Source organism: Silene latifolia, chromosome 7 (genome assembly GCF_048544455.1).
Source record: "Silene latifolia isolate original U9 population chromosome 7, ASM4854445v1, whole genome shotgun sequence".
Classification (NCBI taxonomy): domain Eukaryota; kingdom Viridiplantae; phylum Streptophyta; class Magnoliopsida; order Caryophyllales; family Caryophyllaceae; genus Silene; species Silene latifolia.
The window spans coordinates 28928585-28944075 of record NC_133532.1 but is presented as its reverse complement, the minus strand read 5'-3'; the positions used below and the strand labels follow the sequence as shown (position 1 = coordinate 28944075).

At 40.8% G+C, this 15491-nt stretch overlaps 1 non-coding gene across 1 annotated transcript; it reads left to right on the top strand.

Annotated features, from left to right (window-relative positions):
- Nucleotides 1-14940: 14940 nt before the first annotated feature.
- LOC141593594 (small nucleolar RNA R71) lies at nucleotides 14941-15047 on the top strand. Its single transcript, XR_012521668.1, has one exon. It is a non-coding gene; the product is annotated as a small nucleolar RNA R71 (small nucleolar RNA).
- The last annotated feature ends 444 nt before the right edge of the window (nucleotides 15048-15491 follow it).

The following is a 15491-nucleotide window of genomic DNA, read 5'->3' as shown; positions in this document are numbered from 1 at the left end:
TTTCGGCTTAATTTCAGCCCTTATTCAGCTCACTTTAGCTAGCTTCAGTTCAGCTCAGCCCATTTCAGCTTACTTCGGCTCTCTTAATTTCAGTTCTATTAAGTTCAGCTCGACTCAACCTTATCATTAATCATTAATATATAATTAAATATTAATATTAATAGAGTTATTATTATTATTATTATTATTATTATTATTATTATTATTATTATTATTATTATTATTATTATTATTATTATTATTATTATTATTAAGAAACGGAACTTTTATTTAAAATAATCAAAATGTTTACAAGAAATTAGTGGGTAGACGAGATACAATCTGGGCCTCCACTCCCTTAGCGATAACAAAGCTAAGTCTAGTAAAAATGTAAGCGGCCACGCGCACCCCTGCATCCTGAGAAACAGAGAATTTATGGATCCGCTTGAGCAAAGTCACAACATCCGTATCCAGCTCCCCCAGTGAAGAAAAGGAGAAGGGTAAGAAACCATAGCCAGCCGTCATACACAAATCCCGGTACTTGGCACACTTTTGCTGAGCAGCATCAGCAACAACCCGACCCGGCACAAAATCGGACAACCCAGTCTGAGATAAAGGGGAAGACCTCGTCAGATCGACACACACATCACGTCCCATGTCCCAGGAATAAAGAAGCAGATCCGCCGGACGAAGGGAGCTACCATGCCCATCAACCAAACCGATATCAACCTCCCTACCAGCAGAGATCCCCGACCTGTAGCAGATGTTCAATAAGGTATCGTGAACAAGGTTATGCTGATGCTTAACGCCCACAGTACCAGCACAGGACATAACATGATCGCCATAAACATCCCCATTTAAAACGCGAGAACAAGCAGGACATCGCCTAGACACCGTGAACAACGGGACGCCGAGACGATAGCTAAACACACTACGATAGGTCCTCCCATTCATAGTCTGCCCCAGCCCATAAATAGAAACCGCACGCAACCAATCAGAAGAGTGAGCCCCCTGCCGAGATTTCCACAATGCAACCTAACGCGAAGTCAACGAGAAAACAGAGTCTGAAGTTGCGGCAACCTTCGCGAAATATATATCTACCAATTTCTTCATAAGTTTAGGGGTGTGGACATGGGCCACCCGCGCCGCGCGCACTTGCGCGTTGGTCTCGAGGCGGCGGCACTTCTCCCACGGAGCCTTGGGTTTGCCAAAGCACGTCATGGGTCGTTACCTATTTGTGAGGCATTGAAACCGGTGAAAGGTTGAATAAGCCTGCATTTGTGGAGTCACCGCCAATTTATTGTGGAAAAATTGGAAACCATTCGAATACCTCGTGTCATGTCAAGACACAAAGTAATGACATGAATACTAAGAACTCGTTACCCTTAGAATTCTATGTCTAGAATGACTCTCGAAGATGCCAATGAACACAGATGTCCAGAGATAACTGGAGTAAGGGGTGAGGGTACGTATTAGGAAGCTTTTTAAACGAACGCCTAATCCCGCCCTCCTCGATAGCGGCCTCTACTAATGATTAGGTAAATCATTCATATTTGATATGTCGTCGATGTAATGCATGCAATGCAACAAACACAGATTAATCCTAGCATGTGAATTAAACTATGTCGGTTAACACGTGTTTAGCAAACAATGTGGTTGAAGTAGATGTTAGATTCATTACATGTGAAAACCATACAATAAATCATACAAGATAATAAAATTAATTGCAATAATTAAAATTACAATAATTACCAAGATTACTTGATCTACGTCAAAAGCACGCTCAAAAATGAGATTTTGGAGAAGGAAATAAAAGAAAATAAAATTAAAATAAAAGCATGAAAATACGTCAGATTAGAGGTGATAATACGATTATTAGTTGATTAAATATGTAATTAGGAGCTACGTCAAGGCGACAATGAGTTCAGAGACAGAAGCCAACCCAGAACAGGCGTAGCCTCTGCTGCGTCCTCTGGAAGAGGCGCAACACTCCCTGCGTCTGTTCTCCAGTTGCATTCTGGTTGTGAAGTCAGAACCGCGGATTGTTATCGTTCATTGGTAATTTAAGGTCGATTATTGACATTAGGATCAAGTTGAAGTATTTTAATTGATTACATGCATACTAATATTGTCATAAGATGATAAAAACGGATTGAAACGAATTACTACTGGTTAGATATTATTTACGATGTCTAAAACGGGTTTATGTACAAACTTGAAATTAGAGGCGGAAATTAAAGATTAAGAATTGATGAAGAAAACATAATTAAAACATATATCAAAGACGAATTCAAGGGACTTGATATGAACGAATCGAGCCTCTTAAATCCGGGTTTGAATAAGATGACGAAACCCCGCAAATATCGAATTATAAGGGATTTAAGTCGAATTAACCGTTATAATTTGAAAAGGATTAATAAAACATGATTATATACTGAAACGAACAAAAGAAACGAAAGAAAATAAGAAAAATAGAAAATTACAGATGATTGAGGAAGAAAAAGAAGAAGAGCAGGAGCAGCGGCAGCCTCAGGAAGAGGCGCAACATATACTGCGACTCTTTGAAGAGGCGCAGCTGCTGCTGCGTTTGTTCTCGACGTCAGATCTCCGCTGTTTTGTAAATACGGTTTAAAAGATGGTTTTTAAAGACGGTTTTGAACGTACTTTTGATGTAGACCTTACATTAATGATACAAAATAAAAAGTACAATAAACAAAATAGGATTTTAGACCCTCAGACTTACATGTTTGACGAAACGAGATTGACTAACGTTATCGTTTAGTGATTGCTCGACTCGAATATGCGTTGAAAGTGCCCTTGTTAAAGGATTTAAAATATTGATTAGATTGATTAAGGTGGAGTTGGTCAAATTGGTCGGTCTATGCAACGTGACTGGGACTCAAAATGATCTGAGCTTACGTGGTCGATTGATCAAGCACGTAGGCGTCGAAAGCAAAAGCGTGGTCTTATAATGCAAAGAGAGAAGAGAAAGGAGGACACTCGCGTGCCAAATATAAGGTCTCCATTTATACTAAACACGCGAAGGAGTTTAGGAAAGACACGGATACGGAAACAAATCACGAAAATATTCTGGAAAGCATGAAAAGAGGGCTGGGGAAGAGGCGCAACAGCCACTGCGACCTTTATAAGAGGCGCAGCACCTGCTGCGTCATTTCCCCAAAGGTTTCCTCCTCAGCAAGAAAGATTTCCGCGTTTTTTATGGAATTTCGGTAGATATACACTTTATTATTCCATGAAACACAATACACGGAAGATATTTCCTTAAAAATATTAAATTTAATTAGGAATAAATATCCAGAGAATTCTAGAACACTCCGGAACATTCCGACTCGACATTTAAATGGCTTTTAGAAATTGAAGCGTTTTTTTTACCCAGACTCCAAGTGAACTTTAATTACTGTCAAAACAACCGTATTGGCGCGTAAATGACGGCCATGAGGTTGACTTGAGTGTTGCAGCTATCACCTGTCGATGAACTTACGAACTACCATAAAATAGTTCCGCGTATCAAACATGTGGCCCAATCATCACTGAGTGGTTGGGGGGAGGTGCAGAAATGAGGTATCTACAGAGCCCCCACTTTGACTGAGGCTTGGACAAGGCGAAAGTCAAAGTATAGTCATCAGGTCAATCGAAGATTACAACCTGACGACTATGGCAACGCGAGGCGGCTCAAGGGGTCTTAGCCAAGGACCTGTCGTTGGGAACATTTTAGAGTCTGTCGAATATCGGGGAGGGTCGTTTAAAGTCCATTAGACTACGTAAGGAAGCTCGCCAGCCATAAGAAGAAATCATACCTGGAGAATCTGCTTGTGTCTGTCCTCAAGCGAACTCTATTTTTGAGAAGTACGTGGGCTATAAGCGGCAACGAACTCTCACTGGGGGAACACATCGACGACTCTGTCGGGGTCGAATCATACGTTGGAACATATCGATGACTCTGTCGGGGTTGAATCATACGTTGGAACATCTTAATGACTCTGTCGGGGTTGAATCATACGTTAGAACATATTAATGACTCTGTCGGGGTTGAATCATATGTTGGAACATAATGATGACTCTGTCGAGTTTGAATCATACATTGGGTCGACAACGGCGCGCCCTTGGCACCGCTGGGGAGAATAAAGGTATCGACAACGACGCGTCCTTAGCATCGCTGAGGAAAAGTGTAAATCGACAACGGCGCGTCCTTAGCATCGTCGAAGAAAACAAAGGTATTTGATTGACAACAACGTGTCCTTAGCACTGCTGTGGAGAAAATATACTCGGGTTGTTGTAAGCAAAATTTCCATAAAGAGGAGAAGCCCATGAACTATATTTAGTGATCATGGGTTCTTGCAGGAAACAAAATGTCGTGGATGCCTGTAGTCTATTGCAGAGAAAATGCCGATTCGGACGTAGAGAACGCCCAAAAAAAGGAGTCATATGCTGAGGAAGAGGTGCACAAAGCCTAGGCCCATAAATAACGAACTTATAACTAATTTTAACAAATTTTGGAGGAAACCTATTGAGGAAAAGGCGCAGCAAGAGCTGGGACCTTTGGAAGAGGCGCAGCTAGTGCTGCGTCCTTTCCCAAGCTCGTCCCTCTCTGGGTAAAAACCCGACTTAAGGTCGTATTTTATTTCCATTTCAAAACACAAATATTTCGTTTCTTTATCAAAACCCAAACAAATTCCGTTAAAAACTTGATCAAATCTCGCCATAAATCATGACTAATCAAGGTATGTGTCTTGTACTCGCTTTAATTCGCATTTGAGCTTGATTTTAGGTCGAAAATTAGGGTTTTTATACCCTTATATTTCAAAAATTTGGGGCTTTCATCCCAAATGGATTTGCCTCATGAAATTGATATTAAAAATGAGTAATTGGCCATGATAGAAACACAACCATATATCCCTTTCGAATTTTCGTTAGGTATTAAGGATTTGAGGGCGAAATGTGACGGTTTCTCTACTAAACCGTAAAACTCTTCGAAAATGGCTCTATACTAGCCCATTTTTGATGAAATTTGGTGTTTTGGAACCCTTGAGTAATGGGTAAACTTGCTATCATGCCAGATTTTTGATTTGTGACAGCTTCTCCGGGACATTTTTATATTGCATAATTGACATTGTAGCGAAATGCTGCCGAATTTTCGGCTCAAACCCGCAACTAGGCTCGAACTTAGACTCTTCTTGACCCATCCAACCACATGAGTGTTTGGACTTAGGAAAGCATGGCCAAAGATGGCCCGAAATGCCGCTTTTAAGCTCTTGAAATGCTTGAAAACGCTTCTGATATTGCTTTATTTACTTTGATCGCAGAGGATATTCCTTCTACGTCGGGGAGAGACTTCATGGAGACTGACGTTAAGCTTGAGCCTTCTACCGTTAAGGTGATGTAGGAAGACCTAGAGGAGAAGGAGGAGGCCCCACGGAGGGCCAACTTGGGACGAGGCGGCCACCAGCTCGCAGGAGCGCCTGAGTGGGCCGAGAAATGGGATGGTAGACATCTCATTTGGGCAGCGGAGAGCCACTTGTCGTACATGACGGCAAGGAGTATGGTGAGCCTTCCACTTGCCATTTATTTTTCTCATTTCCTTGCATATATCCTTGTTTGCTTCTTTGTTTGTTTACTTTTGCGCTTTTCTATGCTTAAGAAAGATTTTATTTTGAATTGACACAGGAGGCTGGGAACATGAGGTCCTTTTCTGGTTACACGGTGATGATGGATGCCTTCGGGAAGCTGACAGAGGAGGAGCGAGCCATCATCAAGTAGGGAGCTTTCGACGCCTTGGTGCGAGCTTGGAGGGAGATCAAGGAAAGGAAGATTCGGGTGAACCTTTGCCTGATTCGAGCCTTTCTTGATTGGTTTTGGGACACTACCTCGACTTTCCATATGCCTTTTGGAGAGATCGGGGTCACCCTGGAGGATTACGGCATGATCTCGGGTCTGCCGTGTGGAGAGGAGCCGGTGGTGTGGCCGTCGACGGCCATGAGAGTAGATTCGGTCGAGGCGAGGAGTCTGATCGACTGGAACCTAGCCACGAGTGAGGGCCAGGTTCCCGGTTTGGTGCCGAGTACCTACGTGAGGGAAAACTTCGACGGTAGGGTTCCGGCGAGGGTGAGGATGGACGGACGCACGATCCCTCCACCTCCTTGAACTGCTGAGCAGTGGGCTTGTTTGTGGCTGTGGTAGTTCTTGTCTTCGATTTACCTCGGAAACAAGGGGGAGAGGCCGTCGACTAAGCTTCTTCCGTTTCTTGCTGACTTGAGTAGCCTAGATCGTTGGGACTGGGTTACTCCTAGCTTTGCGGTCCTCACACGCTACATGAGAGCCATTGGTCGGACTTACTTAGAGCTTAATTTTCGGTTACTTGTCGTTAGGAGCACCTAGACCAAAATAAAATTTATAACTTCACAAACAACTCTACTATTAGTAAAGAGGCAAGTAAAGGTCGGATCCCAAGGGACGGGTATTGATGTAGGATTTTTGATTGCAAGTAGCGGTGTCTAGAGGTGTCACAATTTAGGTTGAGATAAGAAGATCACAAAACTAAATAACAATTAAACTAAACAAGCAAGATGACTAAAATGAGATGTAAACAATTGATTAAAAGGCACTAGGGTGTCATGGGGTCATAGGGGATTCATGGGAATTGATCATACAAACATATTCTCAAATTATAAGCAAGCAATTATTGTTGTGATAGGATCGAGTTGGTTTATATCTTACAATCCTAGGAAGGTTTGGGTCCCGGAACCGAATCGATTAGATTGTACAACACCTACAAGTCGACTTAATCCTCCCTACTCAACTATATGCATGGTCTAATGAGACTCGAGTTGATTTATGTCTTACAAGTCTCATTGAAAAGGTAAGTGATGGGTAAAAAATGCAAGGATTCATAGGCTCGCATTTCATCAAACATAACATGTGCATAAGTTGAGATCACAACAAGCAAGCAAATAAATTATGAAAACATATTAAATTAAGCATGAATCATCCCCCATGTTGGTTTCCCCTAATTATCCATTAACCCTAGTTAAGGAAACTACTCACTCATTATCAAGTTTAACATGTTAACAAGGTTGTCAATCATTATAACAAAGCAAAACATGATGAATAAATGAAGATGATTAACAATAATTAAAAAGGGATTAAGAGAATTATACCTAATAATGATTCCAAAATAAAGCAAAGAATAATAAAAGTACTTGATGAATGATTGGAAGGTTGTCAATCTCCCAATAATAACCCAAATAATCTTCAATTACCCAAAATAAAAGATGAACAAAAGAGAAATTAAGGAAATGAGATTTGTATTAAGACTTGATTAGAAGTTGATTACAAGATTAAAGAGAGATTAGAATGATATAAACTACACTAAAGATTGATAAGAAGAACATGATTAATCTAATTAGACTAATGGGGTATTTATAGTGGGGATTAGGTACACAAATTAGGGTTTACTAAGGGCTTAAATGACGATTAAGTCCTTGAGGAATCGCTTCTCTCAGAAAAGATGCGGGTCTCCTTTTAGCCGGTCTTTCAAAAATATGCGCATCTTTCATGGAGCAAGAAGAGGACGTGTGGGTCTGTAACACAATCCGAGCGTCCAAGGGTTGGGACGAGCGGATTCTCAAGTGGCTGGACGAGCGTCTGGGTAGCTTGGACGAGCGTCCTGGGAGGCTTCTGGACGGGCGTCCCTATGGTAAAGACGCTCGGATTCTTGTAGTCTTGGACGGGCGTCCTGCCTGGTTGGACGAGCGGATCTCGTTCCAGCCTTCCTTTTCTTCTTTTCTTCTTCTCTTCTTCCAATAATCCTCCGGGATTTTGTCGGGGATGCAAGGATATTCTTCATCATTGCCCATCTACTACAATATGTACAAAGGCCTTCTAGTCTTGTATTCTCTCTGATGCTTGGTCATTAGATTCGATCAATTTAGCTCTATTTTGCCATGAAAATGCAAGGTTTGCACTCCTCTCCTATCAAGGAAACAAAACCTCAAAGAATATGCAAAACAAAGGACTAAAGATAGTAAATGACCCAAATATGCACTAAAAAGCATAGGAACGAGGCTAATTCGGGGACTAAATATGCTCAAATATTGGTCACATCAAATATCCCCAAACCGAACCTTTGCTCGTCCCGCGTAAAGAGGTGCCAAAACTAGGACCCATTTAAACTATTCTACTAATATAGCCGACATGAGACAATTAGCGGGTCTCACTCCGCCCCTTCAACTCACAACAAGACAACCATGAGGTAGGATGCCTTCTTGCAAGGCAAGGTGGGTCTTGCCAAAATGGCGACACATCCAAATATTAAAGCACATAAAATCAAGTAATGGATGTATCTACAAAAGAATAGCCACTTTCCTCATCTAAGTGGCGGAAATTATCTAAAGGGGAAGCAATTCAAGGGTACACACTCCTTCATAGATGCAATTTCTTCAAACTACTAAGCCTAGAAGGATACCAATAAATCACCTCCAAGTTGTGTCAAGCTAGGGTACCTTTGTCCTCAATCGGTAAATGCTTTTGTCAAGAATAGACTCCCTATGGTGTTAGAAACACTGGAGGATCGCGGAATTCCCCCTCTTGCCTAGATAAGAAGAAGGGTCGTCCCCTCTCTACCATGCACAAAAGTGGATAAGATGGATAAAGGGATCGATAGTATTTGAGTTTCATTTGGGAGTTTGCTTTTGTTGTTTGTTTTTCCCCCCAATTTCTTGTGGCATATAACATTTGAGAACAATTTCTTTTTGCCATTTCCTTTGATTTTTGGCATTTCAATACTTGACAACTTTCAACTTTTTGCATTTTCTTTTGAACATTTTCAAAGTCACCTCAATTTGTAACGAGGGTGCCTTATATTTGAAGCATAGGAGTTTTCATTTTTGTTACTCCTCTTTTCTTTTGATGCATTTGCAAACTTTTTGACTTTTCATTTCATTTCTTGAACTCAAATTTTTGAACAATTTCTTTTTGTACCCATTTCCTTTGATGACAAAATGTATGGTATAACATGGATGAATGATGGTTGCATGGTTTCAAGGGTCACCTTGGAATAAACGGTAACCAAGGAGTTATCACACCACAAGGTACTCTTGACTAGGCCTTAATCCATGGGCCAAATGATACTAGCATGACACATCCTAGGGTGTTTTACAAGTATTCTAACAAGCAAAGTCTTCAGAATAAAAAGCATCTACTAGGGCCTATGTACACTTGTCAAGCTTCCCAAGTAGACGGTTTCACAAAATTTTTCTAACATGCAAACTACATGCCATGATGCAACTAACATTTATACATCCTAATGCATATGCCTCTACCAACTAATATGCCAAATAATCTAAATGCAATCCTAAATTCACATTGTTTTTACCGCATCAATCCAAATAAAGCCACATAGTCATTAACATAAAGAGGAAAAAGGAGATTGGAAAGATCATACCATGCGGTCTTCAATATCCTCATATCTCGAATGTGGCGTAGTCAATCAATGTGAACAAGGATGAACAAACACAATATATACAAAACAATATATACAATACTACACTAAAAAGGAAATGAACACGTTTTTGGTTTTTTCAATTTTTTAAATTTTTTGGATTTTTCGAAATTTTTTTTGATTTTTTTTTGGATTTTGAATAAAAGTCAAGTTAGAATTTCCCATCCCCACACTAGTATGGGCATTGTTCTGAATGGCCAATACGATAGGAAATTATGCATGTATGATACATGATTTCTATACTAAGTGCAAACTATACTAAGCTACACTACATGATGCATGTGTTTTTGTTATGGCGGAGAGCATAATTTAAATTAGCTCCCAATGCATATGCATGGACTTCACCAAACCAAAATAGACATTATTTCTAACGTCTTGAATTTCGGGGTAGTTCATGCACATGGAATGCAATGCATGAAACTAAAGATTGTCATTTTGGATTTTACAAGTTGGGAACGATAAAAATGAACACCTTAATGAAGCCAAGGTATTAGTCCTCCATGTTGCTAGGACTCCACAAAATAAATGATCAAAATAATAAAGAAAACAAAAGAAGTAGACAAACCATAAGGGAGATGAAAGAATGTAGGAGCCTCCAAGGTTTGCTAATCCTCTATCATATCATCATTATCATCATCTTCCTCCATAGATGTGGAATCATCTCCACTCCCACTTTCACTTCCTTGCTCTTCCTCACTTTCCTCTTCCTCTTCTTGAGCTTCTTTTTCTTGAACACCTTCTTGAACCTTTTATTCTTCACCTTCTTCATCAACACCCTCATCATCAACATTCTCCTCATCAACATTCTCCTCTCCACCCGGTCTTCCACCACTAGAGGTGCTAGGAAAGAAAGCTTCCCTATCCGCCCAACTAGGCAAAGGACATGATGGATCAAGAAGTCCTTGCCTAGCTAGATGTAGGAGGGGCGGATATTGGGCCTTGTAAGAATCCACTCTATCATTGTAAGCTTGCTTGTGCATTTCCTTCATGAGTAGAGTCATGTAATCATTTCCTACCTCGACATCCTTGGGTTTGAATTCGTGATACTCAAATGGGTAAGGTGGGGTGATAATGGAGGAGGAGGGCTCGTCAATCTCGCCTCTTTGTTGTTGAATAATATACTCGGTCTCCTCGGAGAGTGGAAGAAGGTAGTTCGGTCGGTGAACATTCAATCGGCAAATTTTTGAAGGCAAGGTGAAGGATCTAGCTTCATTTGTTAACCACCCATATTTGGTGTCAAGAGAATCATGCTTGACCCACTTAAACTTGTGAATCATGGTGTCCATATCAATGAGATGGCCTCCTTTAACCGCCACATAATGTTGTCTTTGTTGAAATCTGGGCTAAAGTACTTGGCCAAATGGGTAACTAGTCCTCCATTTACAATGAAAGCGGTGCCCTCTTTATCACAATCGACATTAAGCCATCGTTCAACCAAAATTCTTAGAGCATTATATGGCTTAGTAAATTCCCTTCCAATGTTCAAGGCCGACTCAAGAAGAACACAATCGAGCTTCGTAAGATGATTAGTGCCATTTCTTGCTATCAAAGTATTCCCAATGACCTTATGCCACACTCTAATGCCCGGATGGTGGACTAATAGAGCACGACAATCATGAAAGCGCACAAATTTCTTTCCGGAAATTGCCCCCCAAAGAGGAGCGGGGTCATACTTGTCGGGGATCTTTGTATATTTCGGGGTATCGCTAAGGCCTAAAATCTTACTCAATTCGCCATAAGTGATGCGTCTATCAACATTTGCAAGACGAAACTCGATGTGGGTTATAGTCTCCACCCTTGTGACTTTCAAGGAACTCAAAAATTCTAAGGTGAGGGAGGGGTATGTCAATTCTTTTATGGTAAACAATTTACCCAATCCCATAGACTCAAAGAAGGTTTTGGTTTGTTCAAGAACACCCAATTTTGTCAAAGCATCTTCACAAATAAATTTTGTAGGCATAATGGTCTTCTTAGCAAAGAGGACAAATTTATCCCAATGAGAGTCGGAAGTGAAAGTTACCTCCGGATAATTGGATAATTGCTCAATGACCGGAGTTGTTGATGTTGTAGCTTCCATAGGGGGACCTTGTTGAACCTCCAATCTTGCCTCATGGACTACCAATGCCTTTGACAATTGTTTTGCTTGAAGAGCTTGTTGCCTTTTTGAAAGTGTCTTCTTTGGGGGTGCCTTGTTACCTCCTTTAGTTCTTGCTATTCTCCTTTGCTTGATTACACCAATGAAAGATTGAAATCTTCAATTTTTAGTGATGCCCAAATTGATTTAGGATGAATGTTGATTTATATCCTAAAAATCGACTCAAAAGTTGAAGACTTTGGTGTTTGAATCAATTGTTGTTGTAAAATGAGTGATTAATTTTTGTTGTGAGGAAGTTTGGATTTGATTTTATTGAATTTGGTTGAGGAAATTTGGTTTTGTTGATGTAGAGGATGAGGGTTTTTGGGGTTTTTGGTTTTGGGTAGTGTTTGAATGTAGAAGAAATGAAAATGAATGAGGGAAGAGGGTTTAAAAGACCCGTTATGTTTGAAATAGCAGGGGAGGGCGAGCGGACCAGGGGTCGGGACGCTCGGATTCTTCGTGTTTTGTCTCAGGAAAAGACGACACAGGACGAGCGTCTTTCAGCAAAGACGAGCGGATTTTTCAATTTGAGACGAGCGTCTTCCTGGGCGGACGCTCGGATTCTGTTACAGGGAGAAACTTTAAAATTCAATAGCAGAAAGACGAGCGTCTTTCCTGTAAGACGAGCGTCCAGAATCAGATGAGCGGATTCTCAATTAAGACGCTCGGATTCTGTGACAGACCAGTTTTTTGAATTCTGCAGCTTTGCCAGACGAGCGGATTGCATCTTAGACGCTCAGATTCCTTGACGACGAGCGGATTCTCCTTTTGGCCGCTCGGATTCTTCCTTGACCACACGGATTCAGGTCCATCCGTGGGTCCTGCATAACCTGTATCATTTTCATTCTTCAATTCTCGTGTTCTTCATAGTAGGGGCATTACAAAGGCATGAATAGCCTAGGCAATTGCTATCCCCACACTAAGTCAAAGCACTACACATTAATGAAATCATATTCCCTCCCTCACTTCTCTAAAAAATGATGAATATCTTGATCAAGGCACAAAAATATAAATCTAAAAATGACAAAGAATGCAATGTAAAAATTGAAATGCAAGTTAGGGAGTTAGAATATTTACAAATGGTGGTTTAGGGAGGACTCCACCAAACTCTTATCCAATGTGAGATGTCAAGGGGGCATGTTCAAGGTGTTGTTGGTGTTACTCAACACCTTGAAGAAGTATTCGAAAGCTTGTTCATTGTCATGATAAAGGTCCTCAATAGATTTTTGCACTTGTTTTTCCTCCGTGATGGTCTTGGTTCATAGCATTACCAATATAGGGATTGAATATCCCTTCGAACTCATCATCCCAAAGACCGCAAACTTCGTCTACTTGATCTTTAAAAATTTCTTGAGTTGATAGAGACATCTCTCCTTCTTTCTTGTTTTGGCCAATGAGGCCATCCTCTTCACTTGTCATGGGTGAGCTTTTCAAGCTCTCATTGTTGCTATTTCCTTGCTCTTTTGATGGAGCATCATCAACTTTCTTTTTCCATTGGAATTTCGACTTCTTCCTATCATCCTTCCGGCTATAGTGATCAACCATAAAGCATGGTTCATGTAAACGGGGAGCTCTCATGGTCTTGTCAAGATTGAAATTTATGGTCTCGTCTCCCACTTCTAGAGTAAGCTCTCTGTGCTTCACATCTATCACCGCATCCGCGGTGTGCAAGAAAGGTCTACCTAGGATGATCGGAATATTGAAGTCTTCTTCCATGTCAACAATGACAAAGTCCACCGGGATGAAGAATTTGCCAATTCTCACGGGAACATCTTCCCATATCCCTAACGGTGTCTTCGTCGACCTATCGGCCATTTGGAGTGTGATGTTGGTACATTTAAGCTCTCCCATCCCTAGCCTTTTACTAACCGAATACGGCATAACACTCACACTTGCTCCTAGATCACACAAAGCCTTGTTGATCGTGGTGTCGCCAATGGTACACGGTATTGAGAAGCTTCCCGGGTCTTTAAGTTTCGGAGGTGAACTCCCTTGAAGGATTGCACTGCTCACCTTAGTGAAGGCGATAGTTTCAAGCTTCCGGATCGACTTCTTTTTCGTAAGGATGTCCTTCATGTACTTTGCATAGGCCGGCACATGATTGATTAATTCCGTGAAAGGAATCGAGAATTCCAAATTCTTCACAATTTCCATAAATTTTCCAAGTTGGTCATCAAACTTAGGCTTAGCTTGACGACTTGGGAATGGAAGTCTAATCACAATGGGCTCCTTCTCCTTAGCCTTTTCTTCACTTTTCTTTGAAACTTCTTCTTTTGTTGGTTCATCTTCCTTAGAGTTTTGCACAACTTCTTCTTTGTCACTAGCTTCCACAACTTCATCCTCAACTTTCTTCTTTGGTCCTTCATATCTCGTACCACTCCTCAAGTGAATGGCACTAACCGTTTCATGTCTTGTGGGATTACTTTGAGGTGGTAATTGCCCCTTTCGTCTTTGAGAGTTTGAAGATGCTAGTTGGGTCAATTGAGTTTCCAACATTTTTGTGTGGGCTAGGATGTTGTTGATGGTGATGTCTTTTGCTTGGCTATCTTTTTGCATTTGAGTGAAAAATTCTTGTTGATTCTTTTGCATTTGGAGGACCGCTTTTTGAACATCAAAACCTTGGTCATTTTGTTGATTGTATGGAGTTTGATTTTGGTAACCTTGGTTTTGGTTGAAAAAGGGTCTTTGATTTTGGTTTCTCATGGGAGGTGGGGTGTATGTTTGTTGAGGATTTTGAACATTTTGGCTTTTGTATGAGAGATTTGGGTGGAATTTGGTGTTTTCATTGTAATAGTTGGAATAAGGGGTACCACTCTTGTATACTTGAAAAGCATTCACTTTTTCATTTGTTCCCCTACATTCACTTTGGTCATGTCCCAAAGTTCCACAATTCTCACATATCCCACTTGGGATTGATGAAGATGCTACCATGGCATTAACATGATGCTTTGGTGATTTTGAGGCTTCTTCAAGTTTACCACTTTTCTTTGCTTCTTGTCTGCTTGCGAAGAGGAGCACTTTCCTGTGAAATTACCCGGGGTTTGAGAGCCATAGCCTTCTGAAACTTCAAGTTGATGGTATCAATATGAGCACTAAGTTGAGCACCCAATTGAGTAATAGAGTCCACTTCATGCTTCCCTCCTCTAGTAGCCTTGCGAGATCTACTATATTGTGAATTATGGACCGCCATTTCCTCAATCTTGTTCCAAGTTTGATTATCGTCATACCATTTGATCCCATGTTGAGAATGTTTCTTGAGTCTTCATAAAGACCATTCCAAAATTGTTGTACCAAGAACCACTCGCTAAGTCCATGATGAGGACATGAGCGACAAATTCCTTTGAATCGCTCCCAAGCTTCATACAAAGATTCTTCATCCCTTTGCTTAAAACCCATAATTTGAGCTCTTAGTATGTTAGTCTTTTCCGGAGAGTAGAATTTTTTGTAGAAAGCTAGATCCAGCTTCTTCCAAGAGTCAATTCCAATAGTAGCTTTATCAAGGCTTTTCAACCATTGTTTTGCGGTGCCAATTAGAGAAAAAGGGAATAAAACCCATCGAATTTGGTCTTGAGTCACACCGGTTTGTGAAATCGCATCACAATAGTCACAAAAAGTTTCCATATGAGAGTGAGGGTCTTCACTAGGCATCCCCCCAAATTGGCTTCTTTCGACTAATTGGATAAATGCGGATTTAGCAATGAAATTTCCGGTTAAGTGTTGTGGTGTGGGAGTACCATTGGGTAGGTTATCTTCGGTTGGTACGGAATGTGATGAAAACTTAGGCATTGTGGGTTGATTTTGTGATTGATTTGGTGGTTGATTTTGTGTTGGGTTCTCCTCACCTTCTCTTGCAAAAGG